At 34.5% G+C, this 13,591-nt stretch overlaps 1 long non-coding RNA gene across 1 annotated transcript; it reads right to left on the bottom strand.

The window, feature by feature from the left end:
- Positions 1–10,088: 10,088 nt before the first annotated feature.
- LOC108469469 (uncharacterized) lies at positions 10,089–10,814 on the bottom strand. Its single transcript, XR_001869102.2, has 2 exons — positions 10,678–10,814; positions 10,089–10,444 (listed from the first exon to the last, which is right to left on the bottom strand). It is a non-coding gene; the product is annotated as an uncharacterized LOC108469469 (long non-coding RNA).
- Positions 10,815–13,591: the final 2,777 nt, after the last annotated feature.

Genomic DNA, 13,591 nt, shown 5'->3' with positions numbered 1-13,591 from the left:
TTTGGTTTCACCGGCTCCTTCTTCGCGTCATAATAGATTATTAACGATTGGTCGGTATTATATGGGAAACCCGATGATTGATTGTCGAGGCACATATTTCTCCTTTGTCGGCCTCTTTGGCTTTACAAAAATCCCAATCTCCTTATTGTCCATCATACTTTGCATAAACTTCAATTCCTTACAGATGAATGTTATGCTCCCCAATACCATGGAGCTTGCAAAAGCGTGACCTTTGCATCTTCTCCTTTGGATACTCCGTTAAAACGACAGAGTAACCCTTTCTCACTTAGTATCTCCCAGATTCTCTGCAGAGGTGTTCGTGCTTGAAACCCATCTTCTATTTTGTTGTTCATCCTCCTCTCCTCTCAAGGCCACATTCCCTTCGTGTGGTTTGGGAATGGATTCCTGGTCTTCTTGCCAGTACCATCGAATCGCAAAATGCCCGCATCGATGAGCCCTTGAACTCTCCTTTTGAAAGCAAGACAATTCTCGGTAGAATGCCCTGGTTCCCCGCATGGTAGGCGCAACTAGCATTTGGATCGTACCATTTCGGGTATGGAGGTTTAAGGAGGCCATGTAATGGGAGATATCAATTGTTTCTCCGAAGTTTTGGGTACAGCTCCCCATATGACACGAGAGTAGGGGTGAATTGTCATCTCTCGTGATTAGGCCTTGTTGGTCTTGGTTCATTTCTGGGTTGGCTTTGAGTGGGCGAGCGTTTTGTGGAAATGTGGTGACGGCCTTTGGTTATTCATGGCGTATCTGGTAGGACGGATGTGATGCTTGGTAGTAAGGTGTTTGAGGAGGTAATGAAAATTGGGGTGGATAATTTCGAGGTCGGGGTTGGTTAGAATACAAATTGGGGACGTAATGACTCCCGCCCCACCATGTGGGCTTCGCTCTTTCTTCCTTACGGTCTTTGCTTTTCTTGAGCCTTCTCGATCCTTCCATTCTGCCGCTCTTGACGGCATTCTCTATGAGTTCACCAGATATTACGATATCCGAAAAATCCTTCGTAGCACTTCCCACCAACTTGTCATAGAACGGTGCTTTTAGAGTATTGATGAAAAGGACTATTATCTCAGTCTTAGTCAGTAGAGGCTCCACTTGGGCCGAGATATCTCTCCATCTTTGCGCATATTGTCTAAAGGATTCTGCTGGTTTCTTCTCCATCATTTGCAAGGTCATACGGTCCGGCACCATCTCCGATACATGCTTGTACTGATCGCAAAATGCTGACGCCAAGTCTTTCCAGGATCGAATCTTTTCTCTACTAAGTTGATTGTACCACCGGAGAGCTGACCCTGTTAGACTATCTTGGAAGCAATGTATGAGTAGTTTATCCTCGTTCACATAACCAGTCATTTTTTGACAAAACATGACCAAATGCGCCTTTGGACATCTTGTCCCATCATACTTCTCAAAATCAGGTACTTTAAACTTTGGGGGCAAAATCAGATCGGGTACTAGACTGAGTTCTTTGGCACCTAGTGCGGAGAAGACTTCAGTGCCTTCTATCGCTTTGAGTCTTTCCTCTAGACTCCTATATTTTGCGTCATGGTTATCCGATTTCAACTTGGCTACCTCTGTTTGGGTCATCCAGTGCCGAACTAGTGGATCGCCAGGACTATCCCCTGGGCTTGACGCGAATATTCCTTGCCCCAAATTAGTGGGTGGAGCAGGTGGCATGGGTCGATGTTCCAAGCCAGTGGGTTCCCCTTGGGTGCACCCTCTTTGTGTTGTATATGCGAATGGTGGAGTGAATCTTGGGGGATAGAGTGGATCCTGATCGTGGTGAATTCTTGATCGAGATTCTTCAATGTCAGGGCTCCGCATGGGTCCTTTCCCTTTAACTAGAGCTGACATCATCTCCATCATTTTGGCCATTTGATCTCTTTGCTCGAGTGATTCCTCTCGAGATCTCATCATTAGGTCTCTCGTCTCTTGTTGTGATTTGGCCAGTTGCTCTTGTAATTCTTTTTGAGTCCTTTCCATCCTTTCAATTCTCTCATTGAATTCAGCTTCCATCACTCTAGCTTGTCGCTGCGTTTATCTTGATGACGTGGTTCCAGTCTTGTGGTATTACAACTGCGAATTATATATTTTGTCTTCAGCGACCGAGTATGGGATATGCAATGTATGGATGAATGCATGAATGAATGTATGAATGTCAAAATGTTAACATGTTAATTATGCAAGGAATGCAAAAAATTGGTGTTAATTTCAAGGTAGCCCCATATTTAGGCATTTCATTGATCAACATAGCCTATTACACAAAGTTTCCATTTTCAATGGTTACACAAATTTCCTAGCCACATTGCCTTGTTTCTTTACTTGCTCTAAAAACTCGATATGTTCGATCTTTGGCTCGGAGGAATTGGTAATCGAGAACTTGGCTTCATCGATAATTGAACAACTTGCATAGCCGCTTTGCAATTTCATTGATCAAGAAGCGAGTTGCATTTCCTTTTCCTTGAGAGTTCCTTCATACGCGTGAATGTCCCTATCGATCGCTTCACTCTTTTCTTCTAGAGCCTTCAAGGTTATCTAATTGTTGTTGATGAGATTGCGGCATATTTTCTAGATCTCGTGTTTTCCTTTTTAATTCTTGATGTTCGATCGACTTTTCGCCAATTCTGCGATCCGCTATTTCATACTCGGCGTTCTTCCTTCTTAACTCTATCAAAGCGCTTGCAACCTTTTCCTCCTCTTTCTTTGCTTTTCCTTCCAAAACTCCATTCCTCCCTTGATATTGCTAATTTCTTCCTTCCATTCTCATTGTCGACTTGCCCAACCCGCTATTCTTTATAGTGTTTCTTAATTTCTTATTTTCCAAATGAAGGTCCCTTAAGTCGTTTCTCACAATCTCGCTTCTCTTTGTACCTTTTCGCTTCGGATCTTTCAACTTTGAATTTCAATCTTCGTTGATAGTTTTCTTCTTGAAGGGCACTAAGGTCTCGAGACATCTTGGCCTTTTCTCGCTCAATTCTTGTCTTGCCATTTCTAGCTCGAGACGGCATTTCCTTGAGAAAGGATTCGGATGGGGTGGTTTGTTGTCGAGATTTGTCGACTATTCACCCGTTGCTTCCTCCATACGTTGTAATCTTGGGTAAGGGTATCAGCATACAAGGCTAATTCCATGAAATGAATTTCCTTCCAAGATTTTGCGTTGTCTCTGACTCTCTTCATATATCCTTCACCCGTGAAAGCGAACTCGAATCTGCTAATCCTCCGCTTGCGGGAGGAATTGTCGCGAAGAGAATTGCCTTTTCGACCAATAGCGGAGCATATCCAACTCCTCCCCATAACCCAAGTAAAGGTACCCAATCTTGGCTTCCACATTTGTATAGCAAGATCAAGGACGGATCCGTGGTGCTCTCCATGTTATATCCTCTGCTGAAGGTTCGAAGATCGATACCCAATGTTGCTCAAGAACTTCCTTCTACCATTCTTTCTTGAGGAAAGCTTCTAGCGGGGAGAATGTTTTAGAAAACATATGGAATGGAGTGCTCTACCTTCCGTAAGTGACTTAAAATCAAACATTGAGCAATCACAAGATCCGATAAATCGTCCCTCCCTTTTTTTCGACAACTACTCGGGGACCAAGGTCTCGGCTAGGATGGTTGGGACAGGTTGATTCCTTGTTTTAACCTTTCAAGAAATCGACTCGCCACTTCGAGATGTCCGAGAATCTTTGGGAAAATAACTGGACCATAAATGGCCAAAGCGAATAGATTTACCCTTTTCAAAGATGTCGGGATGGTTCGAGTCAAATCTCGTAGGGAGGACCATGGAATGCAAATGGTTTCGTTCTTCTTCTTCATCTGCTTTTCAGCCCATGCATCGGTCATGTCATCTGGTCTTACTAACTTTTTCTTGAAGGTCATCGGCTTAGGCTCCTTCACATATATTTTGCCGAATTGTACATTGTCGATGCGAGTAAAGCAAAGATACTCTTCTATGGTTGGAGTCATGTCTTCTTGATTGAAGGTGAAACACCGATAAGTCGGGTCCCGAACCGAACCATGGCTTGAATCAACTGTTCGTCTACACGGATGGTGATCGGTGAGCTATATCTCCATACCTCTCGGTGAAAACGTCTCTAGTGTCTCGAATCCCATCGATTCCAAATTCAACCAAGTCCTCAAAGTTATTTTGGCGAACATTTACAGTTATATGTTCGGACAAATTGGCGACACACCCTTTCACTAGACTATCCCCTTTTCTCTCGAAGTTTTAGAGACCAGGTCCGCTTTCACGGCATTCTTCTCGGTGATTTGTGTAATTGACTCCTCCATTAGAAACCCGTTTTTGGCAACCAACCTTTAATCAACACCTTCCTAATATGATGCCTATGATGCATGATGAAAATAAAACAAACAAACTTGGTTAGTAGACACAACAAATATAATTTAAAAACAAACTAAACTACCCAATCCAATTATTTTGCATGAACAAGGTAAATGAAAGGTAAAAGGCATTTTCCCGTGTACTTATTTTGGTGACTATAAGCGGACGGAGGTTCGGCATGGCTCTAATTGGATAGCTCGTATGGTTCATTATATGCGCCTCGGTTCTAGACAGTATTCGAATTGCTCGTACTATCATCTGCTAAGATTAGTACGAAGCCTCGATCATAACCCATCACAGCTCACGAGTTCAATTCGAGGATTACATTTACTTATGCCTATGCGGAGGGACAAGTTAACTCACGAAAGCATAAGTCATATGTAACCCGAAAGTATTCACTAGCTTTGTCGGAGGACGAGTTAACTCACGAAGGCGTAGTGTTTACTTTCACTTAAACGGACGGGGCCCGGGTAAAGAGCTCATGTTATGCGAAAATGCGAGTGCATGGTGTGTGGGGAAAAACTCATGAACCTTTACGTTTTACTTAAACCAAACCAAAATTTAAACCATAAAAATCGAAAACTAAAAAAACAACCAAATAAGCAAGTTAGAAGAAACATTTACGACATGATACAAATGCATGAATTTTGAAAACGAGATTTTCGGATCACGACCAAATATTTACTTTGAACAAAGAAATTTGAAAATTTTGACAAAACGTGTTTGATTCGACTCGACTCGCAAGGCTATGTCCCCAGCTAAGGTGGCAGCTGTAGCGACGTAAAAATTTTGGTTTCGGGTCGCTAATTGTGGCGATTAAAAACTTGGAATTTGAAATTTGATTTTAGATTAAACCGGGAGTCGCCACCGATCTTTTTATTAGGTGTGATCGGACACCTATTAAATTTTTTAAAAAACGAGAAAAAAGCCGAGTTAAGGTCTACGTTAAAAGCCGGAGAAAAATTAGGGTTCGGAGTCTCATTCTGCTGCAAGGAAGGTATTAGCACCCTCGACGCCCAAAAAATGGTATCTCATAAACAAGTGTTGTCTTGATTTTCAAAAATATGAGTTCAAAGTAATATTCAGTTGTGATCCAATTCAAAAGACGAAAACTTTCAATTTTTTATTTTGAGAAGGATATACCGTGTTAACACGGGCCTAAAAATTCCATCCAACATAGCGATGAAACTCGCTGCCTAATGTCACATCGATATATTGCCTCGCTTATTTAAAAACAAGAATAAGATTTTCGAAATAATGCTAAGCAAATTGATGCGAAATAAAGATAATTAAAGGATCTAGAAATATATTGAGGCTAATAACGAGTGTGACAAGAATATAAGAAAATAACAATAATACATGCAAGATTAAATGTAATAATAACATAAGATACGAGAAAACAATAAATATATGTATATATAAAAATGGTATTAAGAGTATGTATGTAACGTCGTGTGAGAAATATATATACATAATATATTTAATATGAACATATACAGTATACATATATAATAATATACATGAAATAGTAAAAGAATACATAACTAATAATATAAAAGATATATACACATACATAAAAGTGTATGAATAGTAAAGAAGTATACAATAAAGAACATTAAAATGTATATGTATAATTTATAAATATAGAAATATATACATACATTAGAAATAATAATATGAAAAAGAAGACCATTAGTATATTACATAAATGCATACATGCATATATATATAAATACAAGTATTAGGAATATATAATATAATATTAGAGGTATACATAAAAATATAACTAGTAACATTAAAAATATATATAAAATATATATTAAAAGACTTATATATAGCATATATGAAAAATATATAATATTAAACATTTACGTAAAAATACCTGTAAAATATTAGAAGCATATATAAATAGTACGATATAAAAATACGTATATAATATAATATTGAAATATTTACATCATAACATGATAGGAAAGTAATAATATCATTAAAGTAAAATCAATAATAATATATACATACATACGTATATATATATATTAGATATATATATATATATAAATGATAAGATCTATAATAATAATAAATACAATACATTAAAAATGAGAAAAGTAAGAAAATGACTAAAGAACTATAATCGAAACTTTTGGGGCAAATTTAGAATAAAAAGCAGAAGAGAGGACTCATTCGAACACGCGTGCATGTAGTGGGGACCAATAGAGAAATTTTCCAACGCCTTTAAAGCGGTGCGCATCAAGGGAACCAAATTGCGAAGCGCAACAGTTAATAGGGTCAATTTGCAAAAATTATAAGTCGATTTAAAACATAAAAATGCGGAAGGATGATTAGCAAAATAACCCTCTATAAAAACACGCGGATCCTTGTCCGGAGCGGATCGGATCGGTCGGCCCGCCTCAAAGCAGCGTCGTTTTTATTTAAATCTGGGTACCAAAAGCAGTCTGCTTTCACCGGGCTATAAATAGCCTAAAATCAAAAAACATTTGTGAGGTGGGAAAGAAAAAAAAAAAAGAGAAAAGGAGAGGGAGAAAGGAGAGGGAGGAGAGGGCTCGGTCACGGGCAGGTCATCGGCCGTCACGGACGACCACCGAGCCCTGTCGACGTTGGCAGCCGCCACCGCGCTGATGGCGGAAAATATTTTTTTTTTTTATGTTATTTATTTATTTATATGTATTTATGGGTGTAAAACAGATTTAAATCGAAAATAGAAAGAAAAAAGAAAAAAAATCACCTTAGGGTTTTGATTTACGATTTTGACTTGTTGATTCATCGATCTTGTATTTGAAAAATATAGTGTATGTATTAGAACTTCAAAAAAGAGAGCTTTTACGCTTTTTGATTTGGGTTTTATAACCCTTTTACACATATTTTATTATATCTGTCTTGTCTTCTTCCTTGCTTGCGGGGCATGGGCGAATGCAATGGTGGCAGAGGCATGGTGGAGCAGACGGCCGATCTTGGTGTCGAAGCGTGGGCGTGGTGCAAGTCGGATGGCGGGGGTATGGGCGTGGTGGGATTAGGGTTTTCGAATCTTGAGTTTAGGTTATTGGGTTTGGGTAGTTGGGCTTGGGTTTAGTTGTTTAGGCTTAGTTTATTTGTAATGCATTTGGGTCTGAGTCTTATAAATGGCCCAAAATTGGCCTATACAGCAGCAATGAGGTTGAAAGTGCATCGTACAGTGCGAGAGAGCTAATAGAGAATGATAAAGTGAGAAAAAAAAAACAATTGAAAAAAACATTGAGAAAAAAAGAAGAAGATAATATAGTAAACAGGTGATTATTCCAACTATAGTTAGTATCATTATCATACAAGTTAAAATGACAGTGAGGATCATCATATTTCGATCTATTATTCTTGTAACTACAATTACGATAGCTATAAAACAAATTTTCCTGTTCACTCAAAAAAGAACCATCATTGGTAAGATGAAAACAAATTTATTTTCACCATTAAAATATATGGAATAAGGGTCTTAATTAGTATCTCTAATTATCAGAATGAATTTTCGGATGTCTTTAACGTCAACTAAATGATTCGTATCATGCATGTTTTCATTCCAATCATGTATCATGCGAAACCTATTAAAAATTATATATTTTCTTTCCCAATTTATTCTAACTCGAAAAAAATATTATTTGAGGTGAAAAGTAATTTAACGGGTATTGACGGTGGGAAAAAAATTAGTATCAGAAAAAAGATGAGAGAAGAAAAAAAGAATACTAAAAATAAAAAAGTAACCAGCGATAAAAACTAAAAATAAAAACGGAACAAAAAAAAATAGGCCTGCTGTCACGACGTGACCGGACGATTACAGGTTCCCCCCATTTTTCCTCTTCTTTTTTTTTTCTTGGTTTTTGTTTCTTTCTCTTTTTGGTATCCCCAATATAAATGGGGATGTCCCCCATTCCCCTTTATTCGAAAATTGAAAGGAAAAAAAAAGTTTTGAAGTTTTTGTTAGTTGTTATTGTTTGAAGGGAAAATTAATTTGTGTTGGTATTTTAGAAAGAAAATTTGATAATACATGGTAAGTTTTTTTTTTATGTTTATTATAATAACTTGAGTATTATATTAACTTTTTCATTTTAAATATTTGTTAATATTTACATAATTAAGATTATATTTATATTTCTAATCATAAATATTATATTTGTGTTTAAGGTGGAGGATAGATTAAGATAGCTTTAATTTTTTTTATAATTTTTTTAGTTTGTAATAATAATGATTATAAATATATATTTTATTACAATGTGGCAGCACAAAAAAAATTATTACAGAAATTAGCGGTGACACTTGATAGTCCGACGTCATCCATTAATTTTTTTTTATCTTGATAGCCACTGGGTCATCAGAGACATCGACAACACCGATTAAAAAATATATTTTATTCTTTTTTTCTCCATCGTGAATACCCGTATTTTTCACAAGAATTTTGAAAAAAATACGGGTGTCGCCTGACATAGTGACTACACAAAAATATTCTTTTTTTTTTAACCTGATAATTGGCAAATGATGAAGTAGAAAAAGTGGTTGGTATCGCTTGACCAATTGATGGTACCGAGTTACACTATTCAAAACAAGTCATTTCCTTATATAATTTTCGGTCCAAGTCATTTTGTTAATTAATTTGTTTTTTAAGTTATTTGTATAAAAAAAAACCATTTCAAGTGAATGGCAGATAAAAGTTTTAACCACAATTACATGCAAACCGAGACAAAATAACAATTTTATTAGTTTTTAATATTATGTTAATTAACTTATTATTGTTAAGTATAAAAATAAAATGTTATTAATTCAATTTTGTCTTGAATTATTTTTAAAATAAAATTGAACAGTAAATTTTAATAAAAATAAAACAAAATGTAAGTAATAATATTCAATATAAAGCTAAAATATAATAATGAATTTACTTTTTAAAATACAATATTAAATATTAATCAAAGTAAATAATGATTTTATTTTATTTTTAAATGTGTTATATTTTTTGGTTATATAGATATGTGTAAGCATGGCAAAAAACGTTGACTTCCTATTTAACTCTACTTGAGATAGTAATTTGGTTAACCACTCGTCCAAATTTGGGGAGTGGTACTAGCACCCTTCTATTATGAAAATAATTCACTTTAAGTGTAAACACTTCTTAAGTGTGAATATGCTCTGAATACAATAAGGAGCCTGTTTGAGGGTTTTGTTTTTGTTTTTGTTTTTGTTTTGTTTTGTTCAAACCCTTAGGTGCCATATAAAGAGGAAGGGTTCAAACCTTAATAAGCACATGACGCACAACCCAATCGAACAAGGTGCTACTACGTCGTGAATCCCGCCTTCGATTCAGGCTCCTATTAGTGTCAAAAGACTAAATCCCTGCTAGTTTAATCTAACATTTTATTTGGATTTTTGTTTCCTCGCTAGTTCAATTTCAATAGTTGAAAAAATAATAAATTTTTAAGTACTCAAACATGTCTCTTTTAACAAAACATAGATGATTTGCAATAATGGTTCTAGTAGAGAATTAATGAAGTATGCAGCAATCAAGAAGTTTTTTAGAAGTAAATTTTATCATGTTAGATATGATATGATTACACAATATAAATATAACCTGACATAAAAAGAACATAAACATAACACAAATACATTATTTATATTTGAATTGGAAGCATGATTTTAACTATTTGCTTACATCTATTTTTTCAAGATCGATAAAGTCGTTTTTAATATAATAAAGACAATTTAAATCTCTCAACACCTTTATCTATTCTTTCATTTTATATACCAATTTTTTAGTAGAAATTATTGAAAGGCTTAAATTGAAAATCCTTTGAACGAAAACAACATATTTTTCAAGCACTACAATAGCATAAGCAAAAGCAATGAAAACATTTAGATGTGCAATTTGGTGGACAAGCATCCTTGCAATCTGCATCTGTATTGCATTTAGCATTCACCATTGGTACACCATCAAAGGGCAATGGCTCAGACACTGGCAAGCAACTACATTTATTGGTTTTTAAGTCACAAAGGCCGAGATGATTACAGTTCAATTGACACTCCGAGTCATGAGTACATGCTTCCGAGTTTGATATACCTACAAATTAAATAATAAATTTTCATCATTTATTTGTTTTATTTAGTTTTTTAAATTAGATATTGATGCATATATATAATATGAATCTAAGACAAATGAGATTTGAATTTCAACAATTGTAGCCTCTCCTTTTATCTTAAGACAACAATATCTTTTGTACAAAAAAATCATATGTATATGTATATGTATATAATGATTAAATATCGAGGTAAAGAAATATTATATACACTAACCAAATGCCACGATCAAAATAATGAAAACAAAAGCAACACCAAAAGAAGCCATTGTTTGAAAGATGTTGAGAGATGAAATTTAGAGTCTATTATATTATGAAAATGAGTCGGTAATGCACAATTTGTGAGATATATTAGACATTTTATAGCTAAATTTGTGGACCCTTTTGAATCTAATATTAAATGATGCAATAACTAGTTGATGATATACTTGCCAATTATGTAGCACAATAAAAATCTCAAATAGTAAAATAATAAATTTACAATTTAATTTACACATAACTTATGATATAATAAGGATAAAGACAAAAGTAAGACATATAGATTTACCATATATAATAAATTTTTTGGAAGTTTCATTATTATAAATAAGGATAAATACTAAAACTACACATGAACTATAATTTAAAGTACAATTGTATACATGAAATTTTGATTTGATCCAATTCTTGTAAATTATTAACTTAATTATTGATATAACATTATTTTATGTTTATTTATTACATACATAAAATAATTATATTTATCAATATAAAAATAATTGATGTATTTATTTTTTAAATGTGTATGATTTAAATCAAAATTAAAATTTCAAGTATACATTTGAACCACAATTAGAGTTTCACGTATATAATTGCACCAAATTAAAGTTCATGTATATAATTGAACGTTAAATCAAAGTTCATAAATAATTTTGAGATTTATCCATTATAATAAATATACTACTTTGATATATATAATATAAGTACAAATATATGTTTAACCAACTATAATGTAAAATCAAACTAATACAAAGCACAATAGATGAATAGAAAAGAATTGAACAAAATTTACACATATTATCTACACATGGTACAATTGAAGACACATATTTCAATAATTTATCATGGAACTCGAATATGAGTACTTAAAGCATCCACCATATTAATATTTTTTTTATAATTTACAATACGTTGGAAAATAATTTTCTAAACAAAGACAATATTTTTTTTTTAATTGGTGCCGCCACGTTGTTAAGTGGTATCGGTGGGAATTTTTTTTTAATTATGTGTTGCCGATTTGTTTGGTGGCATCGGTGAATTTTTAAAAAAAAATTAATTGGTGCCGCCATGCTATCAAGCAGTACCACCCACTATATATACCCCATCCATGGTGCAAAATCTTTATATATTAAAGTAGTTTCTTTTTTGCTGAATTTTTTTCTGTTGAAGAGAAGAAAAAAAGAAGAAGAAAGAGTTGTGGTTAGTAGTAGTGGAAAAGGAAAAGATCAGTGTTCAATAAAAATGGAGAAAACATTTTTTTTGTGTGTGTGTTTCGTGTTTTAAATTGATATTTGTGTTGGTGTGTTACAGAGAAATTGTAACAGATTGAAGATATGTTTGAGTTCATGGTGGTGCGATAATGCTCGAAGACCCACATATTTTATTTGTTGTATAAGGAGTGCACCATTACCTTAGAAGTTGCATTGCAAATCAGGCTTCCAATTGACAGAGAGGTTGCGTCATGAGTTCAACTATAACTCAGACCCCAATTGATAGTGGTTATACAACCATGGGTTCAAGTTTTGTGCCACCAGAAGAGGATGCTTTATAATCCTCATACATAAGTTTGAGATCATAATCATAGGAAAAAACTAAGGGGCGATAATGATTGTAGTTATTAATGAGTTCTTTAATCACAACAATCCTTAAACTTATGTATGAGCTTTATAAAACATCTTCTTCTGTTGGCATGAAACATGAACCCGTGACCATATAACCATTACTAATTGGGGGCCCGAGTTATAGTTGAACCCGTGAACGCATAACCATTGTCAATTGGGGCCCCTAGTTATAGTTAAACCTATGGTCGCATAACCACCCTCAACTGGGTGCCTGAGTTGCAATTCCACGACTTCTAAGATGATGGTGCACTCCCCACACAATTAATGAAATGTGTGGGTGTCCGAACGCCACCGTATCACCGCAAACTCCAACATACCTTAAAACTATCCCAATTTCTCCCTAACACACCAACCCAAATCAATCTTTCTCCCCAAATTTCCAACACCCAACACAAACAAAAATTGGAATGAAGAGAAAAAGTGATGTTGGAAGCGTTTTGGGCTGAGGTGGCAGCAAGGAGGCTGAAAGCGCATAGTACAAAGCGAGGGAGTTGATAGGGAACGGTAGTGTGAGAAAAACATAATTGAAAAAAACACTGAGAAAAAAGAAGAAGATAATATAGTGAGTCGGTGATAGCCACTGTATCATGTGATTATTCAACTATAGTTAGTATCATTATCATACAAGTTAAAATGACACTGAGGATCATTATAGTTCGATCTATTATTCTTGTAACTACAATTACGATAGATATAAAAAAAACTTTCCTGTTCACTAAAAAAAGAAACATTGTCGGTAAGATGAAAAAAAAATATTTTCACTATTAAAATATATGGAATAAGGGCCTTGACTAGTATCTCTAATTAAAAATGTATAATCAAAATGAAGTTTCGAATGTCTTTAACGTCAACTATAATTAGAGATACATGCATGAATCGTCGTTGGTATGATGAAAAAAATACTTTCACTATTAAAGTACATGCTTGTTTTCATCCGTGCAATCATAAAATGTTTTTATTCGTATCATGTGACACCTATTAAAAATTATATATTTTCTTTCCCAATTTATTTTAACTCAAAAAATATTATTTTAGGTGGAAAATAATTTAACGGGTATTGATGGTGGGAAAAAATCGGTGTCAGAAAAAAGATGGGAGAGAAAAAAATGAATAATGAAAATAAAAAGGAATCGACAAAAAAAATTGAAAATAACAAAAGAATCGAAAAAAAGACCAGGCGGCACCGGGCTGATAGCCCTGCCACGACGTGATTGGAAAATTACGGGCTCCCCCATTTTTTCCCCTTCTTTT

Source organism: Gossypium arboreum, chromosome 8, assembly GCF_025698485.1.
Source record: "Gossypium arboreum isolate Shixiya-1 chromosome 8, ASM2569848v2, whole genome shotgun sequence".
Taxonomy (NCBI): domain Eukaryota; kingdom Viridiplantae; phylum Streptophyta; class Magnoliopsida; order Malvales; family Malvaceae; genus Gossypium; species Gossypium arboreum.
Note: the sequence above shows the minus strand (reverse complement) of the source record. Positions and strands in the feature narration are given on the sequence as shown.